The sequence below is a fragment of the Pollachius pollachius genome (assembly GCF_949987615.1).
Source record: "Pollachius pollachius genome assembly, chromosome: 8".
Lineage (NCBI taxonomy): Eukaryota > Metazoa > Chordata > Actinopteri > Gadiformes > Gadidae > Pollachius > Pollachius pollachius.
Genome location: NC_136941.1, coordinates 21103120 through 21128929, shown reverse-complemented (window position 1 = coordinate 21128929; position 25810 = coordinate 21103120).

Genomic DNA, 25810 nt, shown 5'->3' with positions numbered 1-25810 from the left:
TATACTTACAAAAGGGTTATTTAAGCATAAACCAACATTTTGGAGTGAATTCCATTAGTTTTCAGCAATATCAACATTGTAAGGTAAAAATCACATTGTTGGTCAAAAAGTGCTTCTCTCGCTCTGAAAAGCATTTTGCACGCATAAAAACTTGACATGTGAATATTTCTGTTTCTTTCAATTCAAACGTGTTATTATGCTTACAAAAGGGTTATTTAAGCATAAACCACCATTTGGGAGTGAATTCCATTAGTTTTGAGCAATATCAAAATTGAAAGGTCAGAGTCACATTGTTGGTCAAAAAGTGCTTCTCTCGCTCTTAAAAGCATTTTGCACGCATAAAAACTTGACATGTGAATATTTCTGTTTCTTTCAATGGAAACGTGTTATTATGCTTACAAAAGGGTTATTTAAGCATAAACCACCATTTGGGAGTGAATTCCATTAGTTTTGAGCAATATCAAAATTGAAAGGTCAGAATCACATTGTTGGTCAAAAAGTGCTTCTCTCGCTCTGAAAAGCATTTTGCACACATAAAAACTTGACATGTGAATATTTCTGTTACTTTCAATGGAAACGTGTTATTATGCTTACAAAAGGGTTATTTAAGCATAAACCACCATTTGGGAGTGAATTCCATTAGTTTTGAGCAATATCAACATTGTAAGGTAAAAATCACATTGTTGGTCAAAAAGTGCTTCTCTCGCTCTGAAAAGCATTTTGCACGCATAAAAACTTGACATGTGAATATTTCTGTTTCTTTCAATGGAAACGTGTTATTATGCTTACAAAAGGGTTATTTAAGCATAAACCACCATTTGGGAGTGAATTCCATTAGTTTTGAGCAATATCAAAATTGAAAGGTCAGAATCACATTGTTGGTCAAAAAGTGCTTCTCTCGCTCTGAAAAGCATTTTGCACACATAAAAACTTGACATGTGAATATTTCTGTTACTTTCAATGGAAACGTGTTATTATGCTTACAAACGGGTTATTTAAGCATAAACCACCATTTGGGAGTGAATTCCATTAGTTTTGAGCAATATCAAAATTGAAAGGTCAGAGTCACATTGTTGGTCAAAAAGTGCTTCTCTCGCTCTGAAAAGTATTTTGCACGCATAAAAACTTGACATGTGAATATTTCTGTTACTTTCAATGGAAACGTGTTATTATGCTTACAAAAGGGTTATTTAAGCATAAACCACCGTTTGGGAGTGAATTCCATTAGTTTTGAGCAATATCAACATTGTAAGGTAAAAATCACATTGTTTGTCAAAAAGTGCTTCTCTCGCTCTGAAAAGCATTTTGCACGCATAAAAACTTGACATGTGAATATTTCTGTTACTTTCAATGGAAACGTATTATTATGCTTACAAAAGGGTTATTTAAGCATAAACCACCATTTGGGAGTGAATTCCATTAGTTTTGAGCAATATCAAAATTGAAAGGTCAGAGTCACATTGTTGGTCAAAAAGTGCTTCTCTCGCTCTGAAAAGCATTTTGCACGCATAAAAACTTGACATGTGAATATTTCTGTTTCTTTCAATGGAAACGTGTTATTATGCTTACAAAAGGGTTATTTAAGCATAAACCACCATTTGGGAGTGAATTCCATTAGTTTTGAGCAATATCAAAATTGAAAGGTAAAAATCACATTGTTGGTCAAAAAGTGCTTCTCTCGCTCTGAAAAGCATTTTGCACGCATAAAAACTTGACATGTGAATATTTCTGTTACTTTCAATGGAAACGTGTTATTATGCTTACAAAAGGGTTATTTAAGCATAAACCACCATTTGGGAGTGAATTCCATTAGTTTTGAGCAATATCAACATTGTAAGGTAAAAATCACATTGTTGGTCAAAAAGTGCTTCTCTCGCTCTGAAAAGCATTTTGCACACATAAAAACTTGACATGTGAATATTTCTGTTACTTTCAATGGAAACGTGTTATTATGCTTACAAAAGGGTTATTTAAGCATAAACCACCATTTGGAGTGAATTCCATTAGTTTTGAGCAATATCAACATTGTAAGGTAAAAATCACATTGTTGGTCAAAAAGTGCTTCTCTCGCTCTGAAAAGCATTTTGCACGCATAAAAACTTGACATGTGAATATTTCTGTTTCTTTCAATGGAAACGTGTTATTATGCTTACAAAAGGGTTATTTAAGCATAAACCACCATTTGGGAGTGAATTCCATTAGTTTTGAGCAATATCAACATTGTAAGGTAAAAATCACATTGTTGGTCAAAAAGTGCTTCTCTCGCTCTGAAAAGCATTTTGCACGCATAAAAACTTGACATGTGAATATTTCTGTTTCTTTCAATGGAAACGTGTTATTATGCTTACAAAAGGGTTATTTAAGCATAAACCACCATTTGGGAGTGAATTCCATTAGTTTTGAGCAATATCAAAATTGAAAGGTCAGAATCACATTGTTGGTCAAAAAGTGCTTCTCTCGCTCTGAAAAGCATTTTGCACACATAAAAACTTGACATGTGAATATTTCTGTTACTTTCAATGGAAACGTGTTATTATGCTTACAAAAGGGTTATTTAAGCATAAACCACCATTTGGGAGTGAATTCCATTAGATTTGAGCAATATCAAAATTGAAAGGTAAAAATCACATTGTTGGTCAAAAAGTGCTTCTCTCGCTCTGAAAAGCATTTTGCACGCATAAAAACTTGACATGTGAATATTTCTGTTTCTTTCAATGGAAACGTGTTATTATGCTTACAAAAGGGTTATTTAAGCATAAACCACCATTTGGGAGTGAATTCCATTAGTTTTGAGCAATATCAAAATTGAAAGGTCAGAATCACATTGTTGGTCAAAAAGTGCTTCTCTCGCTCTGAAAAGCATTTTGCACACATAAAAACTTGACATGTGAATATTTCTGTTACTTTCAATGGAAACGTGTTATTATGCTTACAAAAGGGTTATTTAAGCATAAACCACCATTTGGGAGTGAATTCCATTAGTTTTGAGCAACATCAAAATTGAAAGGTCAGAGTCACATTGTTGGTCAAAAAGTGCTTCTCTCGCTCTGAAAAGCATTTTGCACACATAAAAACTTGACATGTGAATATTTCTGTTACTTTCAATGGAAACGTGTTATTATGCTTACAAAAGGGTTATTTAAGCATAAACCACCATTTGGGAGTGAATTCCATTAGTTTTGAGCAATATCAACATTGTAAGGTAAAAATCATATTGTTGGTCAAAAAGTGCTTCTCTCGCTCTGAAAAGCATTTTGCACGCATAAAAACTTGACATGTGAATATTTCTGTTTCTTTCAATTCAAACGTGTTATTATGCGTACAAAAGGGTTATTTAAGCATAAACCACCATTTGGGAGTGAATTCCATTAGTTTTGAGCAATATCAAAATTGAAAGGTCAGAATCACATTGTTGGTCAAAAAGTGCTTCTCTCGCTCTGAAAAGCATTTTGCACACATAAAAACTTGACATGTGAATATTTCTGTTACTTTCAATGGAAACGTGTTATTATGCTTACAAAAGGGTTATTTAAGCATAAACCACCATTTGGGAGTGAATTCCATTAGTTTTGAGCAATATCAACATTGTAAGGTAAAAATCACATTGTTGGTCAAAAAGTGCTTCTCTCGCTCTGAAAAGCATTTTGCACGCATAAAAACTTGACATGTGAATATTTCTGTTACTTTCAATGGAAACGTGTTATTATGCTTACAAAAGGGTTATTTAAGCATAAACCACCATTTGGGAGTGAATTCCATTAGTTTTGAGCAATATCAACATTGTAAGGTAAAAATCACATTGTTGGTCAAAAAGTGCTTCTCTCGCTCTGAAAAGCATTTTGCACGCATAAAAACTTGACATGTGAATATTTCTGTTTCTTTCAATGGAAACGTGTTATTATGCTTACAAAAGGGTTATTTAAGCATAAACCACCATTTGGGAGTGAATTCCATTAGTTTTGAGCAATATCAAAATTGAAAGGTCAGAATCACATTGTTGGTCAAAAAGTGCTTCTCTCGCTCTGAAAAGCATTTTGCACACATAAAAACTTGACATGTGAATATTTCTGTTACTTTCAATGGAAACGTGTTATTATGCTTACAAACGGGTTATTTAAGCATAAACCACCATTTGGGAGTGAATTCCATTAGTTTTGAGCAATATCAAAATTGAAAGGTCAGAGTCACATTGTTGGTCAAAAAGTGCTTCTCTCGCTCTGAAAAGCATTTTGCACGCATAAAAACTTGACATGTGAATATTTCTGTTACTTTCAATGGAAACGTGTTATTATGCTTACAAAAGGGTTATTTAAGCATAAACCACCATTTGGGAGTGAATTCCATTAGTTTTGAGCAACATCAAAATTGAAAGGTCAGAGTCACATTGTTGGTCAAAAAGTGCTTCTCTCGCTCTGAAAAGCATTTTGCACACATAAAAACTTGACATGTGAATATTTCTGTTACTTTCAATGGAAACGTGTTATTATGCTTACAAAAGGGTTATTTAAGCATAAACCACCATTTGGGAGTGAATTCCATTAGTTTTGAGCAATATCAACATTGTAAGGTAAAAATCATATTGTTGGTCAAAAAGTGCTTCTCTCGCTCTGAAAAGCATTTTGCACGCATAAAAACTTGACATGTGAATATTTCTGTTTCTTTCAATTCAAACGTGTTATTATGCGTACAAAAGGGTTATTTAAGCATAAACCACCATTTGGGAGTGAATTCCATTAGTTTTGAGCAATATCAAAATTGAAAGGTCAGAATCACATTGTTGGTCAAAAAGTGCTTCTCTCGCTCTGAAAAGCATTTTGCACACATAAAAACTTGACATGTGAATATTTCTGTTACTTTCAATGGAAACGTGTTATTATGCTTACAAAAGGGTTATTTAAGCATAAACCACCATTTGGGAGTGAATTCCATTAGTTTTGAGCAATATCAACATTGTAAGGTAAAAATCACATTGTTGGTCAAAAAGTGCTTCTCTCGCTCTGAAAAGCATTTTGCACGCATAAAAACTTGACATGTGAATATTTCTGTTACTTTCAATGGAAACGTGTTATTATGCTTACAAAAGGGTTATTTAAGCATAAACCACCATTTGGGAGTGAATTCCATTAGTTTTGAGCAATATCAACATTGTAAGGTAAAAATCACATTGTTGGTCAAAAAGTGCTTCTCTCGCTCTGAAAAGCATTTTGCACGCATAAAAACTTGACATGTGAATATTTCTGTTTCTTTCAATGGAAACGTGTTATTATGCTTACAAAAGGGTTATTTAAGCATAAACCACCATTTGGGAGTGAATTCCATTAGTTTTGAGCAATATCAAAATTGAAAGGTCAGAATCACATTGTTGGTCAAAAAGTGCTTCTCTCGCTCTGAAAAGCATTTTGCACACATAAAAACTTGACATGTGAATATTTCTGTTACTTTCAATGGAAACGTGTTATTATGCTTACAAACGGGTTATTTAAGCATAAACCACCATTTGGGAGTGAATTCCATTAGTTTTGAGCAATATCAAAATTGAAAGGTCAGAGTCACATTGTTGGTCAAAAAGTGCTTCTCTCGCTCTGAAAAGCATTTTGCACGCATAAAAACTTGACATGTGAATATTTCTGTTACTTTCAATGGAAACGTGTTATTATGCTTACAAAAGGGTTATTTAAGCATAAACCACCATTTGGGAGTGAATTCCATTAGTTTTGAGCAATATCAACATTGTAAGGTAAAAATCACATTGTTGGTCAAAAAGTGCTTCTCTCGCTCTGAAAAGCATTTTGCACGCATAAAAACTTGACATGTGAATAGTTCTGTTCCTTTCAATGCTAACGTGTTATTATGCTTACAAAAGGGTTATTTAAGCATAAACCACCATTTGGGAGTGAATTCCACTCGTTTTGAGCAATATCAACATTGAAAGGTCAGAATCACATTGTTGGTCAAAAAGTGCTTCTCTCGCTCTGAAAAGCATTTTGCACACATAAAAACTAGAAAAGTGAATATTTCTGTTACTTTCAATGGAAACGTGTTATTATGCTTACAAAAGGGTTATTTAAGCATAAACCACCATTTTGGAGTGAATTCCATTCGTTTTGAGCAATATCAACATTATAAGGTCAGAATCACATTGTTGGTCAAAAAGTGCTTCTCTCGCTCTGAAAAGCATTTTGCACACATAAAAACTAGAAAAGTGAATATTTCAGTTACTTTCAATGGAAACGTGTTATTATGCTTACAAAAGGGTTATTTAAGCATAAACCACCATTTGGGAGTGAATTCCATTAGTTCTGAGCAATATCAAGATTGTAAGGTTAGAATGGCATTGTTGGTCAAAAAGTGCTTCTCTCGCTCTGAAAAGCATTTTGCACACATAAAAACTAGAAACGTGAATATTTCTGTTACTTTCAATGGAAACGTGTTATTATGCTTACAAAAGTGTTATTTAAGCATAAACCACCATTTGGGAGTGAATTCCATTCGTTTTGAGCAATATCAACATTGTAAGGTCAGAATCACATTGTTGGTCAAAAAGTGCTTCTCTCGCTCTGAAAAGCATTTTGCACACATAAAAACTAGAAAAGTGAATATTTCAGTTACTTTCAATGGAAACGTGTTATTATGCTTACAAAAGGGTTATTTAAGCATAAACCATCATTTGGGAGTGAATTCCATTCGTTTTGAGCAATATCAACATTGTAAGGTCAGAATCACATTGTTGGTCAAAAAGTGCTTCTCTCGCTCTGAAAAGCATTTTGCACACATAAAAACTAGAAAAGTGAATATTTCTGTTCATTTCAATGCAAACATGTCATTATGCTGACAAAAGGGTTATTTAAGCATAAACCACCATTTGGGAGTGAATTCCATTAGTTTTGAGCAATATCAACATTGAAAGGTCAGAATCACATTGTTGGTCAAAAAGTGCTTCTCTCGCTCTGAAAAGCATTTTGCACACATAAAAACTAGAAACGTGAATATTTCTGTTACTTTCAATGGAAACGTGTTATTATGCTTACAAAAGGGTTATTTAAGCATAAACCACCATTTGGGAGTGAATTCCATTAGTTTTGAGCAATATCAACATTGTAAGGTTAGAATCGCATTGTTGGTCAAAAAGTGCTTCTCTCGCTCTGAAAAGCATTTTGCACGCATAAAAACTAGAAAAGTGAATAGTTCTGTTCCTTTCAATGCTAACGTGTTATTATGCTTACAAAAGGGTTATTTAAGCATAAACCACCATTTCGGAGTGAATTCCATTCGTTTTGAGCAATATCAACATTGTAAGGTCAGAATCACATTGTTGGTCAAAAAGTGCTTCTCTCGCTCTGAAAAGCATTTTGCACACATAAAAACTAGAAAAGTGAATATTTCAGTTACTTTCAATGGAAACGTGTTATTATGCTTACAAAAGGGTTATTTAAGCATAAACCACCATTTGGGAGTGAATTCCATTAGTTTTGAGCAATATCAAGATTGTAAGGTTAGAATGGCATTGTTGGTCAAAAAGTGCTTCTCTCGCTCTGAAAAGCATTTTGCACGCATAAAAATTTGACAAGTGAATATTTCTGTTTCTTTCAATTCAAACGTGTTATTATGCTTACAAAAGGGTTATTTAAGCATAAACCACCATTTGGGAGTGAATTCCACTCGTTTTGAGCAGTATCAACATTGTAAGGTCAGAAATCGCATTGTTGGTCAAAAAGTGCTTCTCTCGCTCTGAAAAGCATTTTGCACACATAAAAACTAGAAACGTGAATATTTCTGTTACTTTCAATGGAAACGTGTTATTATGCTTACAAAAGGGTTATTTAAGCATAAACCACCATTTGGGAGTGAATTCCATTCGTTTTGAGCAATATCAACATTGTAAGGTCAGAATCACATTGTTGGTCAAAAAGTGCTTCTCTCGCTCTGAAAAGCATTTTGCACACATAAAAACTAGAAAAGTGAATATTTCAGTTACTTTCAATGGAAACGTGTTATTATGCTTACAAAAGGGTTATTTAAGCATAAACCATCATTTGGGAGTGAATTCCATTCGTTTTGAGCAATATCAACATTGTAAGGTCAGAATCACACTGTTGGTCAAAAAGTGCTTCTCTCGCTCTGAAAAGCATTTTGCACACATAAAAACTAGAAAAGTGAATATTTCTGTTCATTTCAATGCAAACGTGTCATTATGCTGACAAAAGGGTTATTTAAGCATAAACCACCATTTGGGAGTGAATTCCATTAGTTTTGAGCAATATCAACATTGTAAGGTTAGAATCGCATTGTTGGTCAAAAAGTGCTTCTCTCGCTCTGAAAAGCATTTTGCACGCATAAAAACTTGACAAGTGAATATTTTTGTTTCTTTCAATTCAAACGTGTTATTATGCTTACAAAAGGGTTATTTAAGCATAAACCACCATTTGGGAATGAATTCCATTCGTTTTGAGCAATATCAACATTGTAAGGTTAGAATCGCATTGTTGGTCAAAAAGTGCTTCTCTCGCTCTGAAAAGCATTTTGCACGCATAAAAACTTGACAAGTGAATATTTTTGTTTCTTTCAATTCAAACGTGTTATTATGCTTACAAAAGGGTTATTTAAGCATAAACCACCATTTGGGAGTGAATTCCATTAGTTTTGAGCAATATCAACATTGTAAGGTTAGAATCGCATTGTTGGTCAAAAAGTGCTTCTCTCGCTCTGAAAAGCATTTTGCACGCATAAAAACTTGACAAGTTAATATTTCTGTTTCTTTCAATTCAAACGTGTTATTATGCTTACAAAAGGGTTATTTAAGCATAAACCACCATTTGGGAGTGAATTCCATTAGTTTTCAGCAATATCAACATTGTAAGGTCAGAATCACATTGTTGGTCAAAAAGTGCTTCTCTCGCTCTGAAAAGCATTTTGCACACATAAAAACTAGAAAAGTGAAAAGTTCTGTTCCTTTCAATGCTAACGTGTTATTATGCTTACAAAAGGGTTATTTAAGCATAAATCACCATTTGGGAGTGAATTCCACTCGTTTTGAGCAGTATCAACATTGTAAGGTCAGAATCACATTGTTGGTCAAAAAGTGCTTCTCTCGCTCTGAAAAGCATTTTGCACGCATAAAAACTTGACAAGTGAATATTTTTTTTTCTTTCAATTCAAACGTGTTATTATGCTTACAAAAGGGTTATTTAAGCATAAACCACCATTTGGGAGTGAATTCCATTAGTTTTGAGCAATATCAACATTGTAAGGTTAGAATCGCATTGTTGGTCAAAAAGTGCTTCTCTCGCTCTGAAAAGCATTTTGCACGCATAAAAACTTGACAAGTTAATATTTCTGTTTCTTTCAATGGAAACGTGTTATTATGCTTACAAAAGGGTTATTTAAGCATAAACCACCATTTGGGAGTGAATTCCATTAGTTTTGAGCAATATCAACATTGTAAGGTCAGAATCACATTGTTGGTCAAAAAGTGCTTCTCTCGCTCTGAAAAGCATTTTGCACACATAAAAACTAGAAAAGTGAATAGTTCTGTTCCTTTCAATGCTAACGTGTTATTATGCTTACAAAAGGGTTATTTAAGCATAAACGACCATTTGGGAGTGAATTCCACTCGTTTTGAGCAGTATCAACATTGTAAGGTCAGAATCGCATTGTTGGTCAAAAAGTGCTTCTCTCGCTCTGAAAAGCATTTTGCACACATAAAAACTAGAAACGTGAATATTTCTGTTACTTTCAATGGAAACGTGTTATTATACTTACAAAAGGGTTATTTAAGCATAAACCAACATTTGGGAGTGAATTCCATTAGTTTTCAGCAATATCAACATTGCAAGGTCAGAATCACATTGTTGGTCAAAAAGTGCTTCTCTCGCTCTGAAAAGCATTTTGCACACATAAAAACTAGAAAAGTGAATAGTTCTGTTCCTTTCAATGCTAACGTGTTATTATGCTTACAAAAGGGTTATTTAAGCATAAACCACCATTTTGGAGTGAATTCCACTCGTTTTGAGCAATATCAACATTGAAAGGTCAGAATCACATTGTTGGTCAAAAAGTGCTTCTCTCGCTCTGAAAATCATTTTGCACACATAAAAACTAGAAAAGTGAATATTTCTGTTACTTTCAATGGAAACGTGTTATTATGCTTACAAAAGGGTTATTTAAGCATAAACCACCATTTCGGAGTGAATTCCATTCGTTTTGAGCAATATCAACATTGTAAGGTCAGAATCACATTGTTGGTCAAAAAGTGCTTCTCTCGCTCTGAAAAGCATTTTGCACACATAAAAACTAGAAAAGTGAATATTTCAGTTACTTTCAATGGAAACGTGTTATTATGCTTACAAAAGGGTTATTTAAGCATAAACCACCATTTGGGAGTGAATTCCATTAGTTTTGAGCAATATCAACGTTGTAAGGTTAGAATCGCATTGTTGGTCAAAAAGTGCTTCTCTCGCTCTGAAAAGCATTTTGCACGCATAAAAACTTGACAAGTTAATATTTCTGTTTCTTTCAATTCAAACGTGTTATTATGCTTACAAAAGGGTTATTTAAGCATAAACCACCATTTGGGAGTGAATTCCATTAGTTTTGAGCAATATCAACATTGTAAGGTCAGAATCACATTGTTGGTCAAAAAGTGCTTCTCTCGCTCTGAAAAGCATTTTGCACACATAAAAACTAGAAAAGTGAATAGTTCTGTTCCTTTCAATGCTAACGTGTTATTATGCTTACAAAAGGGTTATTTAAGCATAAACCACCATTTGGGAGTGAATTCCACTCGTTTTGAGCAGTATCAACATTGTAAGGTCAGAATCGCATTGTTGGTCAAAAAGTGCTTCTCTCGCTCTGAAAAGCATTTTGCACACATAAAAACTAGAAACGTGAATATTTCTGTTACTTTCAATGGAAACGTGTTATTATACTTACAAAAGGGTTATTTAAGCATAAACCAACATTTTGGAGTGAATTCCATTAGTTTTCAGCAATATCAACATTGCAAGGTCAGAATCACATTGTTGGTCAAAAAGTGCTTCTCTCGCTCTGAAAAGCATTTTGCACACATAAAAACTAGAAAAGTGAATATTTCTGTTCATTTCAATGCAAACGTGTCATTATGCTGACAAAAGGGTTATTTAAGCATAAACCACCATTTGGGAGTGAATTCCATTAGTTTTGAGCAATATCAACATTGAAAGGTCAGAATCACATTGTTGGTCAAAAAGTGCTTCTCTCGCTCTGAAAAGCATTTTGCACACATAAAAACTAGAAACGTGAATATTTCTGTTACTTTCAATGGAAACGTGTTATTATGCTTACAAAAGGGTTATTTAAGCATAAACCACCATTTGGGAGTGAATTCCATTAGTTTTGAGCAATATCAACATTGTAAGGTTAGAATCGCATTGTTGGTCAAAAAGTGCTTCTCTCGCTCTGAAAAGCATTTTGCACGCATAAAAACTAGAAAAGTGAATAGTTCTGTTCCTTTCAATGCTAACGTGTTATTATGCTTACAAAAGGGTTATTTAAGCATAAACCACCATTTGGGAGTGAATTCCATTAGTTTTGAGCAATATCAAGATTGTAAGGTTAGAATGGCATTGTTGGTCAAAAAGTGCTTCTCTCGCTCTGAAAAGCATTTTGCACGCATAAAAACTTGACAAGTGAATATTTCTGTTTCTTTCAATTCAAACGTGTTATTATGCTTACAAAAGGGTTATTTAAGCATAAACCACCATTTGGGAGTGAATTCCACTCGTTTTGAGCAGTATCAACATTGTAAGGTCAGAATCGCATTGTTGGTCAAAAAGTGCTTCTCTCGCTCTGAAAAGCATTTTGCACACATAAAAACTAGAAACGTGAATATTTCAGTTACTTTCAATGGAAACGTGTTATTATGCTTACAAAAGGGTTATTTAAGCATAAACCACCATTTGGGAGTGAATTCCATTCGTTTTGAGCAATATCAACATTGTAAGGTCAGAATCACATTGTTGGTCAAAAAGTGCTTCTCTCGCTCTGAAAAGCATTTTGCACGCATAAAAACTTGACATGTGAATATTTCTGTTTCTTTCAATGGAAACGTGTTATTATGCTTACAAAAGGGTTATTTAAGCATAAACCACCATTTGGGAGTGAATTCCATTAGTTTTGAGCAATATCAACATTGTAAGGTAAAAATCACATTGTTGGTCAAAAAGTGCTTCTCTCGCTCTGAAAAGCATTTTGCACGCATAAAAACTTGACATGTGAATATTTCTGTTTCTTTCAATGGAAACGTGTTATTATGCTTACAAAAGGGTTATTTAAGCATAAACCACCATTTGGGAGTGAATTCCATTAGTTTTGAGCAATATCAAAATTGAAAGGTCAGAATCACATTGTTGGTCAAAAAGTGCTTCTCTCGCTCTGAAATGCATTTTGCACACATAAAAACTTGATATGTGAATATTTCTGTTTCTTTCAATGGAAACGTGTTATTATGCTTACAAAAGGGTTATTTAAGCATAAACCACCATTTGGGAGTGAATTCCATTAGTTTTGAGCAATATCAAAATTGAAAGGTCAGAGACACATTGTTGGTCAAAAAGTGCTTCTCTCGCTCTGAAAAGCATTTTGCACGCATAAAAACTTGACATGTGAATATTTCTGTTTCTTTCAATGGAAACGTGTTATTATGCTTACAAAAGGGTTATTTAAGCATAAACCACCATTTGGGAGTGAATTCCATTAGTTTTGAGCAATATCAACATTGTAAGTTAAAAATCACATTGTTGGTCAAAAAGTGCTTCTCTCGCTCTGAAAAGCATTTTGCACGCATAAAAACTTGACATGTGAATATTTCTGTTTCTTTCAATGGAAACGTGTTATTATGCTTACAAAAGGGTTATTTAAGCATAAACCACCATTTGGGAGTGAATTCCATTAGTTTTGAGCAATATCAAAATTGAAAGGTCAGAATCACATTGTTGGTCAAAAAGTGCTTCTCTCGCTCTGAAAAGCATTTTGCACACATAAAAACTTGACATGTGAATATTTCTGTTACTTTCAATGGAAACGTGTTATTATGCTTACAAAAGGGTTATTTAAGCATAAACCACCATTTGGGAGTGAATTCCACTCGTTTTGAGCAGTATCAACATTGTAAGGTCAGAATTGCATTGTTGGTCAAAAAGTGCTTCTCTCGCTGTGAAAAGCATTTTGCACACATAAAAACTAGAAACGTGAATATTTCTGTTACTTTCAATGGAAACGTGTTATTATACTTACAAAAGGGTTATTTAAGCATAAACCACCATTTGGGAGTGAATTCCATTAGTTTTCAGCAATATCAACATTGCAAGGTCAGAATCACATTGTTGGTCAAAAAGTGCTTCTCTCGCTCTGAAAAGCATTTTGCACACATAAAAACTAGAAAAGTGAATAGTTCTGTTCCTTTCAATGCTAACGTGTTATTATGCTTACAAAAGGGTTATTTAAGCATAAACCACCATTTGGGAGTGAATTCCACTCGTTCTGAGCAGTATCATCATTGTAAGGTCAGAATCGCATTGTTGGTCAAAAAGTGCTTCTCTCGCTCTGAAAAGCATTTTGCACACATAAAAACTAGAAACGTGAATATTTCTGTTACTTTCAATGGAAACGTGTTATTATGCTTACAAAAGGGTTATTTAAGCATAAACCACCATTTCGGAGTGAATTCCATTAGTTTTGAGCAATATCAACATTGTAAGGTCAGAATCACATTGTTGGTCAAAAAGTGCTTCTCTCGCTCTGAAAAGCATTTTGCACACATAAAAACTAGAAAAGTGATTATTTCAGTTACTTTCAATGGAAACGTGTTATTATGCTTACAAAAGGGTTATTTAAGCATAAACCACAATTTTGGAGTGAATTCCATTAGTTTTGAGCAATATCAAGATTGTAAGGTTAGAATGGCATTGTTGGTCAAAAAGTGCTTCTCTCGCTCTGAAAAGCATTTTGCACGCATAAAAACTTGACAAGTGAATATTTCTGTTTCTTTCAATTCAAACGTGTTATTATGCTTAAAAAAGGGTTATTTAAGCATAAACCACCATTTGGGAGTGAATTCCATTAGTTTTCAGCAATATCAACATTGCAAGGTCAGAATCACATTGTTGGTCAAAAAGTGCTTCTCTCGCTCTGAAAAGCATTTTGCACACATAAAAACTAGAAAAGTGAATAGTTCTGTTCCTTTCAATGCTAACGTGTTATTATGCTTACAAAAGGGTTATTTAAGCATAAACCACCATTTGGGAGTGAATTCCACTCGTTTTGAGCAGTATCAACATTGAAAGGTCAGAATCGCATTGTTGGTCAAAAAGTACATCTCTCGCTCTGAAAAGCATTTTGCACACATAAAAACTAGAAACGTGAATATTTCTGTTACTTTCAATGGAAACGTGTTATTATGCTTACAAAAGGGTTATTTAAGCATAAACCACCATTTGGGAGTGAATTCCATTCGTTTTGAGCAATATCAACATTGTAAGGTCAGAATCACATTGTTGGTCAAAAAGTGCTTCTCTCGCTCTGAAAAGCATTTTGCACACATAAAAACTAGAAAAGTGAATATTTCAGTTACTTTCAATGGAAACGTGTTATTATGCTTACAAAAGGGTTATTTAAGCATAAACCACCATTTGGGAGTGAATTCCATTAGTTTTGAGCAATATCAACATTGTAAGGTTAGAATCGCATTGTTGGTCAAAAAGTGCTTCTCTCGCTCTGAAAAGCATTTTGCACGCATAAAAACTTGACAAGTTAATATTTCTGTTTCTTTCAATTCAAACGTGTTATTATGCTTACAAAAGGGTTATTTAAGCATAAACCACCATTTGGGAGTGAATTCCATTAGTTTTGAGCAATATCAACATTGTAAGGTCAGAATCACATTGTTGGTCAAAAAGTGCTTCTCTCGCTCTGAAAAGCATTTTGCACACATAAAAACTAGAAAAGTGAATAGTTCTGTTCCTTTCAATGCTAACGTGTTATTATGCTTACAAAAGGGTTATTTAAGCATAAACCACCATTTGGGAGTGAATTCCACTCGTTTTGAGCAGTATCAACATTGTAAGGTCAGAATCGCATTGTTGGTCAAAAAGTGCTTCTCTCGCTCTGAAAAGCATTTTGCACACATAAAAACTAGAAACGTGAATATTTCTGTTACTTTCAATGGAAACGTGTTATTATACTTACAAAAGGGTTATTTAAGCATAAACCAACATTTGGGAGTGAATTCCATTAGTTTTCAGCAATATCAACATTGCAAGGTCAGAATCACATTGTTGGTCAAAAAGTGCTTCTCTCGCTCTGAAAAGCATTTTGCACACATAAAAACTAGAAAAGTGAATAGTTCTGTTCCTTTCAATGCTAACGTGTTATTATGCTTACAAAAGGGTTATTTAAGCATAAACCACCATTTGGGAGTGAATTCCACTCGTTTTGAGCAATATCAACATTGAAAGGTCAGAATCACATTGTTGGTCAAAAAGTGCTTCTCTCGCTGTGAAAAGCATTTTGCACACATAAAAACTAGAAACGTGAATATTTCTGTTACTTTCAATGGAAACGTGTTATTATACTTACAAAAGGGTTATTTAAGCATAAACCACCATTTGGGAGTGAATTCCATTAGTTTTCAGCAATATCAACATTGCAAGGTCAGAATCACATTGTTGGTCAAAAAGTGCTTCTCTCGCTCTGAAAAGCATTTTGCACACATAAAAACTAGAAACGTGAATATTTCTGTTACTTTCAATGGAAACGTGTTATTATACTTACAAAAGGGTTATTTAAGCATAAACCACCATTTGGGAGTGAATTCCATTAGTTTTCAGCAATATCAACATTGCAAGGTCAGAATCACATTGTTGGTCAAAAAGTGCTTCTCTCGCTCTGAAAAGCATTTTGCACACATAAAAACTAGAAACGTGAATATTTCTGTTACTTTCAATGGAAACGTGTTATTATGCTTACAAAAGGGTTATTTAAGCATAAACCACCATTTGGGAGTGAATTCCATTAGTTTTGAGCAATATAAAGATTGTAAGGTTAGAATGGCATTGTTGGTCAAAAAGTGCTTCTCTCGCTCTGAAAAGCATTTTGCACGCATAAAAACATGACAAGTGAATATTTCTGTTTCTTTCAATTCAAACGTGTTATTATGCTTACAAAAGGGTTATTTAAGCATAAACCACCATTTGGGAGTGAATTCCACTCGTTTTGAGCAGTATCAACATTGTAAGGTCAGAATCGCATTGTTGGTCAAAAAGTGCTTCTCTCGCTCTGAAAAGCATTTTGCACACATAAAAACTAGAAACGTGAATATTTCTGTTACTTTCAATGGAAACGTGTTATTATGCTTACAAAAGGGTTATTTAAGCATAAACCATCATTTGGGAGTGAATTCCATTCGTTTTGAGCAATATCAACATTGTAAGGTCAGAATCACATTGTTGGTCAAAAAGTGCTTCTCTCGCTCTGAAAAGCATTTTGCACACATAAAAACTAGAAAAGTGAATATTTCTGTTCATTTCAATGCAAACGTGTCATTATGCTGACAAAAGGGTTATTTAAGCATAAACCACCATTTGGGAGTGAATTCCATTAGTTTTGAGCAATATCAAAATTGAAAGGTCAGAATCACATTGTTGGTCAAAAAGTGCTTCTCTCGCTCTGAAAAGCATTTTGCACACATAAAAACTAGAAACGTGAATATTTCTGTTACTTTCAATGGAAACGTGTTATTATGCTTACAAAAGGGTTATTTAAGCATAAACCACCATTTGGGAGTGAATTCCATTAGATTTGAGCAATATCAACATTGTAAGGTTAGAATCGCATTGTTGGTCAAAAAGTGCTTCTCTCGCTCTGAAAAGCATTTTGCACGCATAAAAACTTGACAAGTGAATATTTTTGTTTCTTTCAATTCAAACGTGTTATTATGCTTACAAAAGGGTTATTTAAGCATAAACCACCATTTGGAATGAATTCCATTCGTTTTGAGCAATATCAACATTGTAAGGTTAGAATCGCATTGTTGGTCAAAAAGTGCTTCTCTCGCTCTGAAAAGCATTTTGCACGCATAAAAACTTGACAAGTTAATATTTCTGTTTCTTTCAATTCAAACGTGTTATTATGCTTACAAAAGGGTTATTTAAGCATAAACCACCATTTGGGAGTGAATTCCATTAGTTTTCAGCAATATCAACATTGTAAGGTCAGAATCACATTGTTGGTCAAAAAGTGCTTCTCTCGCTCTGAAAAGCATTTTGCACACATAAAAACTAGAAAAGTGAATAGTTATGTTCCTTTCAATGCTAACGTGTTATTATGCTTACAAAAGGGTTATTTAAGCATAAACCACCATTTGGGAGTGAATTCCACTCGTTTTGAGCAGTATCAACATTGTAAGGTCAGAATCGCATTGTTGGTCAAAAAGTGCTTCTCTCGCTGTGAAAAGCATTTTGCACACATAAAAACTTGAAACGTGAATATTTCTGTTACTTTCAATGGAAACGTGTTATTATACTTACAAAAGGGTTATTTAAGCATAAACCACCATTTGGGAGTGAATTCCATTAGTTTTCAGCAATATCAACATTGCAAGGTCAGAATCACATTGTTGGTCAAAAAGTGCTTCTCTCGCTCTGAAAAGCATTTTGCACACATAAAAACTTGAAACGTGAATATTTCTGTTACTTTCAATGGAAACGTGTTATTATACTTACAAAAGGGTTATTTAAGCATAAACCACCATTTGGGAGTGAATTCCATTAGTTTTCAGCAATATCAACATTGCAAGGTCAGAATCACATTGTTGGTCAAAAAGTGCTTCTCTCGCTCTGAAAAGCATTTTGCACACATAAAAACTAGAAAAGTGAATAGTTATGTTCCTTTCAATGCTAACGTGTTATTATGCTTACAAAAGGGTTATTTAAGCATAAACCACCATTTGGGAGTGAATTCCACTCGTTTTGAGCAGTATCAACATTGTAAGGTCAGAATCGCATTGTTGGTCAAAAAGTGCTTCTCTCGCTGTGAAAAGCATTTTGCAGACATAAAAACTTGAAACGTGAATATTTCTGTTACTTTCAATGGAAACGTGTTATTATACTTACAAAAGGGTTATTTAAGCATAAACCACCATTTGGGAGTGAATTCCATTAGTTTTCAGCAATATCAACATTGCAAGGTCAGAATCACATTGTTGGTCAAAAAGTGCTTCTCTCGCTCTGAAAAGCATTTTGCACACATAAAAACTAGAAAAGTGAATAGTTCTGTTCCTTTCAATGCTAACGTGTTATTATGCTTACAAAAGGGTTATTTAAGCATAAACCACCATTTGGGAGTGAATTCCACTCGTTTTGAGCAGTATCAACATTGTAAGGTCAGAATCGCATTGTTGGTCAAAAAGTGCTTCTCTCGCTCTGAAAAGCATTTTGCACACATAAAAACTAGAAACGTGAATATTTCTGTTACTTTCAATGGAAACGTGTTATTATGCTTACAAAAGGGTTATTTAAGCATAAACCACCATTTCGGAGTGAATTCCAATAGTTTTGAGCAATATCAACATTGTATGGTCAGAATCACATTGTTGGTCAAAAAGTGCTTCTCTCGCTCTGAAAAGCATTTTGCACACATAAAAACTAGAAAAGTGATTATTTCAGTTACTTTCAATGGAAACGTGTTATTATGCTTACAAAAGGGTTATTTAAGCATAAACCACAATTTTGGAGTGAATTCCATTAGTTTTGAGCAATATCAAGATTGTAAGGTTAGAATGGCATTGTTGGTCAAAAAGTGCTTCTCTCGCTCTGAAAAGCATTTTGCACGCATAAAAACTTGACAAGTGAATATTTCTGTTTCTTTCAATTCAAACGTGTTATTATGCTTAAAAAAGGGTTATTTAAGCATAAACCACCATTTGGGAGTGAATTCCATTAGTTTTCAGCAATATCAACATTGCAAGGTCAGAATCACATTGTTGGTCAAAAAGTGCTTCTCTCGCTCTGCAAAGCATTTTGCACACATAAAAACTAGAAACGTGAATATTTCTGTTACTTTCAATGGAAACGTGTTATTATGCTTACAAAAGGGTTATTTAAGCATAAACCATCATTTGGGAGTGAATTCCATTCGTTTTGAGCAATATCAACATTGTAAGGTCAGAATCACATTGTTGGTCAAAAAGTGCTTCTCTCGCTCTGAAAAGCATTTTGCACACATAAAAACTAGAAAAGTGAATATTTCTGTTCATTTCAATGCAAACGTGTCATTATGCTGACAAAAGGGTTATTTAAGCATAAACCACCATTTGGGAGTGAATTCCATTAGTTTTGAGCAATATCAACATTGAAAGGTCAGAATCACATTGTTGGTCAAAAAGTGCTTCTCTCGCTCTGAAAAGCATTTTGCACACATAAAAACTAGAAACGTGAATATTTCTGTTACTTTCAATGGAAACGTGTTATTATGCTTACAAAAGGGTTATTTAAGCATAAACCACCATTTGGGAGTGAATTCCATTAGTTTTGAGCAATATCAACATTGTAAGGTTAGAATCGCATTGTTGGTCAAAAAGTGCTTCTCTCGCTCTGAAAAGCATTTTGCACGCATAAAAACTTGACAAGTGAATATTTTTGTTTCTTTCAATTCAAACGTGTTATTATGCTTACAAAAGGGTTATTTAAGCATAAACCACCATTTGGGAATGAATTCCATTCGTTTTGAGCAATATCAACATTGTAAGGTTAGAATCGCATTGTTGGTCAAAAAGTGCTTCTCTCGCTCTGAAAAGCATTTTGCACGCATAAAAACTTGACAAGTTAATATTTCTGTTTCTTTCAATTCAAACGTGTTATTATGCTTACAAAAGGGTTATTTAAGCATAAACCACCATTTGGGAGTGAATTCCATTAGTTTTCAGCAATATCAACATTGTAAGGTCAGAATCACATTGTTGGTCAAAAAGTGCTTCTCTCGCTCTGAAAAGCATTTTGCACACATAAAAACTAGAAAAGTGAATAGTTATGTTCCTTTCAATGCTAACGTGTTATTATGCTTACAAAAGGGTTATTTAAGCATAAACCACCATTTGGGAGTGAATTCCACTCGTTTTGAGCAGTATCAACATTGTAAGGTCAGAATCGCATTGTTGGTCAAAAAGTGCTTCTCTCGCTGTGAAAAGCATTTTGCACACATAAAAACTAGAAACGTGAATATTTCTGTTACTTTCAATGGAAACGTGTTATTATACTTACAAAAGGGTTATTTAAGCATAAACCACCATTTGGGAGTGAATTCCATTAGTTTTCAGCAATATCAACATTGCAAGGTCAGAATCACATTGTTGGTCAAAAAGTGCTTCTCTCGCTCTGAAAAGCATTTTGCACACATAAAAACTAGAAACGTGAATATTTCTGTTACTTTCAATGGAAACGTGTTATTATACTTACAAAAGGGTTATTTAAGCATAAACCACCATTTGGGAGTGAATTCCATTAGTTTTCAGCAATATCAACATTGCAAGGTCAGAATCACATTGTTGGTCAAAAAGTGCTTCTCTCGCTCTGAAAAGCATTTTGCACACATAAAAACTAGAAACGTGAATATTTCTGTTACTTTCAATGGAAACGTGTTATTATGCTTACAAAAGGGTTATTTAAGCATAAACCACCATTTGGGAGTGAATTCCATTAGTTTTGAGCAATATCAAGATTGTAAGGTTAGAATGGCATTGTTGGTCAAAAAGTGCTTCTCTCGCTCTGAAAAGCATTTTGCACGCATAAAAACTTGACAAGTGAATATTTCTGTTTCTTTCAATTCAAACGTGTTATTATGCTTACAAAAGGGTTATTTAAGCATAAACCACCATTTGGGAGTGAATTCCACTCGTTTTGAGCAGTATCAACATTGTAAGGTCAGAATCGCATTGTTGGTCAAAAAGTGCTTCTCTCGCTCTGAAAAGCATTTTGCACACATAAAAACTAGAAACGTGAATATTTCTGTTACTTTCAATGGAAACGTGTTATTATGCTTACAAAAGGGTTATTTAAGCATAAACCATCATTTGGGAGTGAATTCCATTCGTTTTGAGCAATATCAACATTGTAAGGTCAGAATCACATTGTTGGTCAAAAAGTGCTTCTCTCGCTCTGAAAAGCATTTTGCACACATAAAAACTAGAAAAGTGAATATTTCTGTTCATTTCAATGCAAACGTGTCATTATGCTGACAAAAGGGTTATTTCAGCATAAACCACCATTTGGGAGTGAATTCCATTAGTTTTGAGCAATATCAACATTGAAAGGTCAGAATCACATTGTTGGTCAAAAAGTGCTTCTCTCGCTCTGAAAAGCATTTTGCACACATAAAAACTAGAAACGTGAATATTTCTGTTACTTTCAATGGAAACGTGTTGTTATGCTTACAAAAGGGTTATTTAAGCATAAACCACCATTTGGGAGTGAATTCCATTAGTTTTGAGCAATATCAACATTGTAAGGTTAGAATCGCATTGTTGGTCAAAAAGTGCTTCTCTCGCTCTGAAAAGCATTTTGCACACATAAAAACTAGAAACGTGAATATTTCTGTTACTTTCAATGGAAACGTGTTATTATGCTTACAAAAGGGTTATTTAAGCATAAACCACCATTTGGGAGTGAATTCCATTAGTTTTGAGCAATATCAACATTGTAAGGTTAGAATCGCATTGTTGGTCAAAAAGTGCTTCTCTCGCTCTGAAAAGCATTTTGCACGCATAAAAACTTGACAAGTGAATATTTTTGTTTCTTTCAATTCAAACGTGTTATTATGCTTACAAAAGGGTTATTTAAGCATAAACCACCATTTGGGAATGAATTCCATTCGTTTTGAGCAATATCAACATTGTAAGGTTAGAATCGCATTGTTGGTCAAAAAGTGCTTCTCTCGCTCTGAAAAGCATTTTGCACGCATAAAAACTTGACAAGTTAATATTTCTGTTTCTTTCAATTCAAACGTGTTATTATGCTTACAAAAGGGTTATTTAAGCATAAACCACCATTTGGGAGTGAATTCCATTAGTTTTCAGCAATATCAACATTGTAAGGTCAGAATCACATTGTTGGTCAAAAAGTGCTTCTCTCGCTCTGAAAAGCATTTTGCACACATAAAAACTAGAAAAGTGAATAGTTATGTTCCTTTCAATGCTAACGTGTTATTATGCTTACAAAAGGGTTATTTAAGCATAAACCACCATTTGGGAGTGAATTCCACTCGTTTTGAGCAGTATCAACATTGTAAGGTCAGAATCGCATTGTTGGTCAAAAAGTGCTTCTCTCGCTGTGAAAAGCATTTTGCACACATAAAAACTAGAAACGTGAATATTTCTGTTACTTTCAATGGAAACGTGTTATTATACTTACAAAAGGGTTATTTAAGCATAAACCACCATTTGGGAGTGAATTCCATTAGTTTTCAGCAATATCAACATTGCAAGGTCAGAATCACATTGTTGGTCAAAAAGTGCTTCTCTCGCTCTGAAAAGCATTTTGCACACATAAAAACTAGAAACGTGAATATTTCTGTTACTTTCAATGGAAACGTGTTATTATACTTACAAAAGGGTTATTTAAGCATAAACCACCATTTGGGAGTGAATTCCATTAGTTTTCAGCAATATCAACATTGCAAGGTCAGAATCACATTGTTGGTCAAAAAGTGCTTCTCTCGCTCTGAAAAGCATTTTGCACACATAAAAACTAGAAACGTGAATATTTCTGTTACTTTCAATGGAAACGTGTTATTATGCTTACAAAAGGGTTATTTAAGCATAAACCACCATTTGGGAGTGAATTCCATTAGTTTTGAGCAATATCAAGATTGTAAGGTTAGAATGGCATTGTTGGTCAAAAAGTGCTTCTCTCGCTCTGAAAAGCATTTTGCACGCATAAAAACTTGACAAGTGAATATTTCTGTTTCTTTCAATTCAAACGTGTTATTATGCTTACAAAAGGGTTATTTAAGCATAAACCACCATTTGGGAGTGAATTCCACTCGTTTTGAGCAGTATCAACATTGTAAGGTCAGAATCGCATTGTTGGTCAAAAAGTGCTTCTCTCGCTCTGAAAAGCATTTTGCACACATAAAAACTAGAAACGTGAATATTTCTGTTACTTTCAATGGAAACGTGTTATTATGCTTACAAAAGGGTTATTTAAGCATAAACCATCATTTGGGAGTGAATTCCATTCGTTTTGAGCAATATCAACATTGTAAGGTCAGAATCACATTGTTGGTCAAAAAGTGCTTCTCTCGCTCTGAAAAGCATTTTGCACACATAAAAACTAGAAAAGTGAATATTTCTGTTCATTTCAATGCAAACGTGTCATTATGCTGACAAAAGGGTTATTTCAGCATAAACCACCATTTGGGAGTGAATTCCATTAGTTTTGAGCAATATCAACATTGAAAGGTCAGAATCACATTGTTGGTCAAAAAGTGCTTCTCTCGCTCTGAAAAGCATTTTGCACACATAAAAACTAGAAACGTGAATATTTCTGTTACTTTCAATGGAAACGTGTTGTTATGCTTACAAAAGGGTTATTTAAGCATAAACCACCATTTGGGAGTGAATTCCATTAGTTTTGAGCAATATCAACATTGTAAGGTTAGAATCGCATTGTTGGTCAAAAAGTGCTTCTCTCGCTCTGAAAAGCATTTTGCACGCATAAAAACTTGACAAGTGAATATTTTTGTTTCTTTCAATTCAAACGTGTTATTATGCTTACAAAAGGGTTATTTAAGCATAAACCACCATTTGGGAATGAATTCCATTCGTTTTGAGCAATATCAACATTGTAAGGTTAGAATCGCATTGTTGGTCAAAAAGTGCTTCTCTCGCTCTGAAAAGCATTTTGCACGCATAAAAACTTGACAAGTTAATATTTCTGTTTCTTTCAATTCAAACGTGTTATTATGCTTACAAAAGGGTTATTTAAGCATAAACCACCATTTGGGAGTGAATTCCATTAGTTTTCAGCAATATCAACATTGTAAGGTCAGAATCACATTGTTGGTCAAAAAGTGCTTCTCTCGCTCTGAAAAGCATTTTGCACACATAAAAACTAGAAAAGTGAATAGTTATGTTCCTTTCAATGCTAACGTGTTATTATGCTTACAAAAGGGTTATTTAAGCATAAACCACCATTTGGGAGTGAATTCCACTCGTTTTGAGCAGTATCAACATTGTAAGGTCAGAATCGCATTGTTGGTCAAAAAGTGCTTCTCTCGCTGTGAAAAGCATTTTGCACACATAAAAACTAGAAACGTGAATATTTCTGTTACTTTCAATGGAAACGTGTTATTATACTTACAAAAGGGTTATTTAAGCATAAACCACCATTTGGGAGTGAATTCCATTAGTTTTCAGCAATATCAACATTGCAAGGTCAGAATCACATTGTTGGTCAAAAAGTGCTTCTCTCGCTCTGAAAAGCATTTTGCACACATAAAAACTAGAAAAGTGAATAGTTCTGTTCCTTTCAATGCTAACGTGTTATTATGCTTACAAAAGGGTTATTTAAGCATAAACCACCATTTGGGAGTGAATTCCACTCGTTTTGAGCAGTATCAACATTGTAAGGTCAGAATCGCATTGTTGGTCAAAAAGTGCTTCTCTCGCTCTGAAAAGCATTTTGCACACATAAAAACTAGAAACGTGAATATTTCTGTTACTTTCAATGGAAACGTGTTATTATGCTTACAAAAGGGTTATTTAAGCATAAACCACCATTTCGGAGTGAATTCCATTAGTTTTGAGCAATATCAACATTGTAAGGTCAGAATCACATTGTTGGTCAAAAAGTGCTTCTCTCGCTCTGAAAAGCATTTTGCACACATAAAAACTAGAAAAGTGATTATTTCAGTTACTTTCAATGGAAACGTGTTATTATGCTTACAAAAGGGTTATTTAAGCATAAACCACAATTTTGGAGTGAATTCCATTAGTTTTGAGCAATATCAAGATTGTAAGGTTAGAATGGCATTGTTGGTCAAAAAGTGCTTCTCTCGCTCTGAAAAGCATTTTGCACGCATAAAAACTTGACAAGTGAATATTTCTGTTTCTTTCAATTCAAACGTGTTATTATGCTTAAAAAAGGGTTATTTAAGCATAAACCACCATTTGGGAGTGAATTCCATTAGTTTTCAGCAATATCAACATTGCAAGGTCAGAATCACATTGTTGGTCAAAAAGTGCTTCTCTCGCTCTGCAAAGCATTTTGCACACATAAAAACTAGAAAAGTGAATAGTTCTGTTCCTTTCAATGCTAACGTGTTATTATGCTTACAAAAGGGTTATTTAAGCATAAACCACCATTTGGGAGTGAATTCCCCTCGTTTTGAGCAGTATCAACATTGTAAGGTCAGAATCGCATTGTTGGTCAAAAAGTACATCTCTCGCTCTGAAAAGCATTTTGCACACATAAAAACTAGAAACGTGAATATTTCTGTTACTTTCAATGGAAACATGTTATTATGCTTACAAAAGGGTTATTTAAGCATAAACCACCATTTTGGAGTGAATTCCATTCGTTTTGAGCAATATCAACATTGTAAGGTCAGAATCACATTGTTGGTCAAAAAGTGCTTCTCTCGCTCTGAAAAGCATTTTGCACACATAAAAACTAGAAAAGTGAATATTTCAGTTACTTTCAATGGAAACGTGTTATTATGCTTACGAAAGGGTTATTTAAGCATAAACCATCATTTGGGAGTGAATTCCATTCGTTTTGAGCAATAT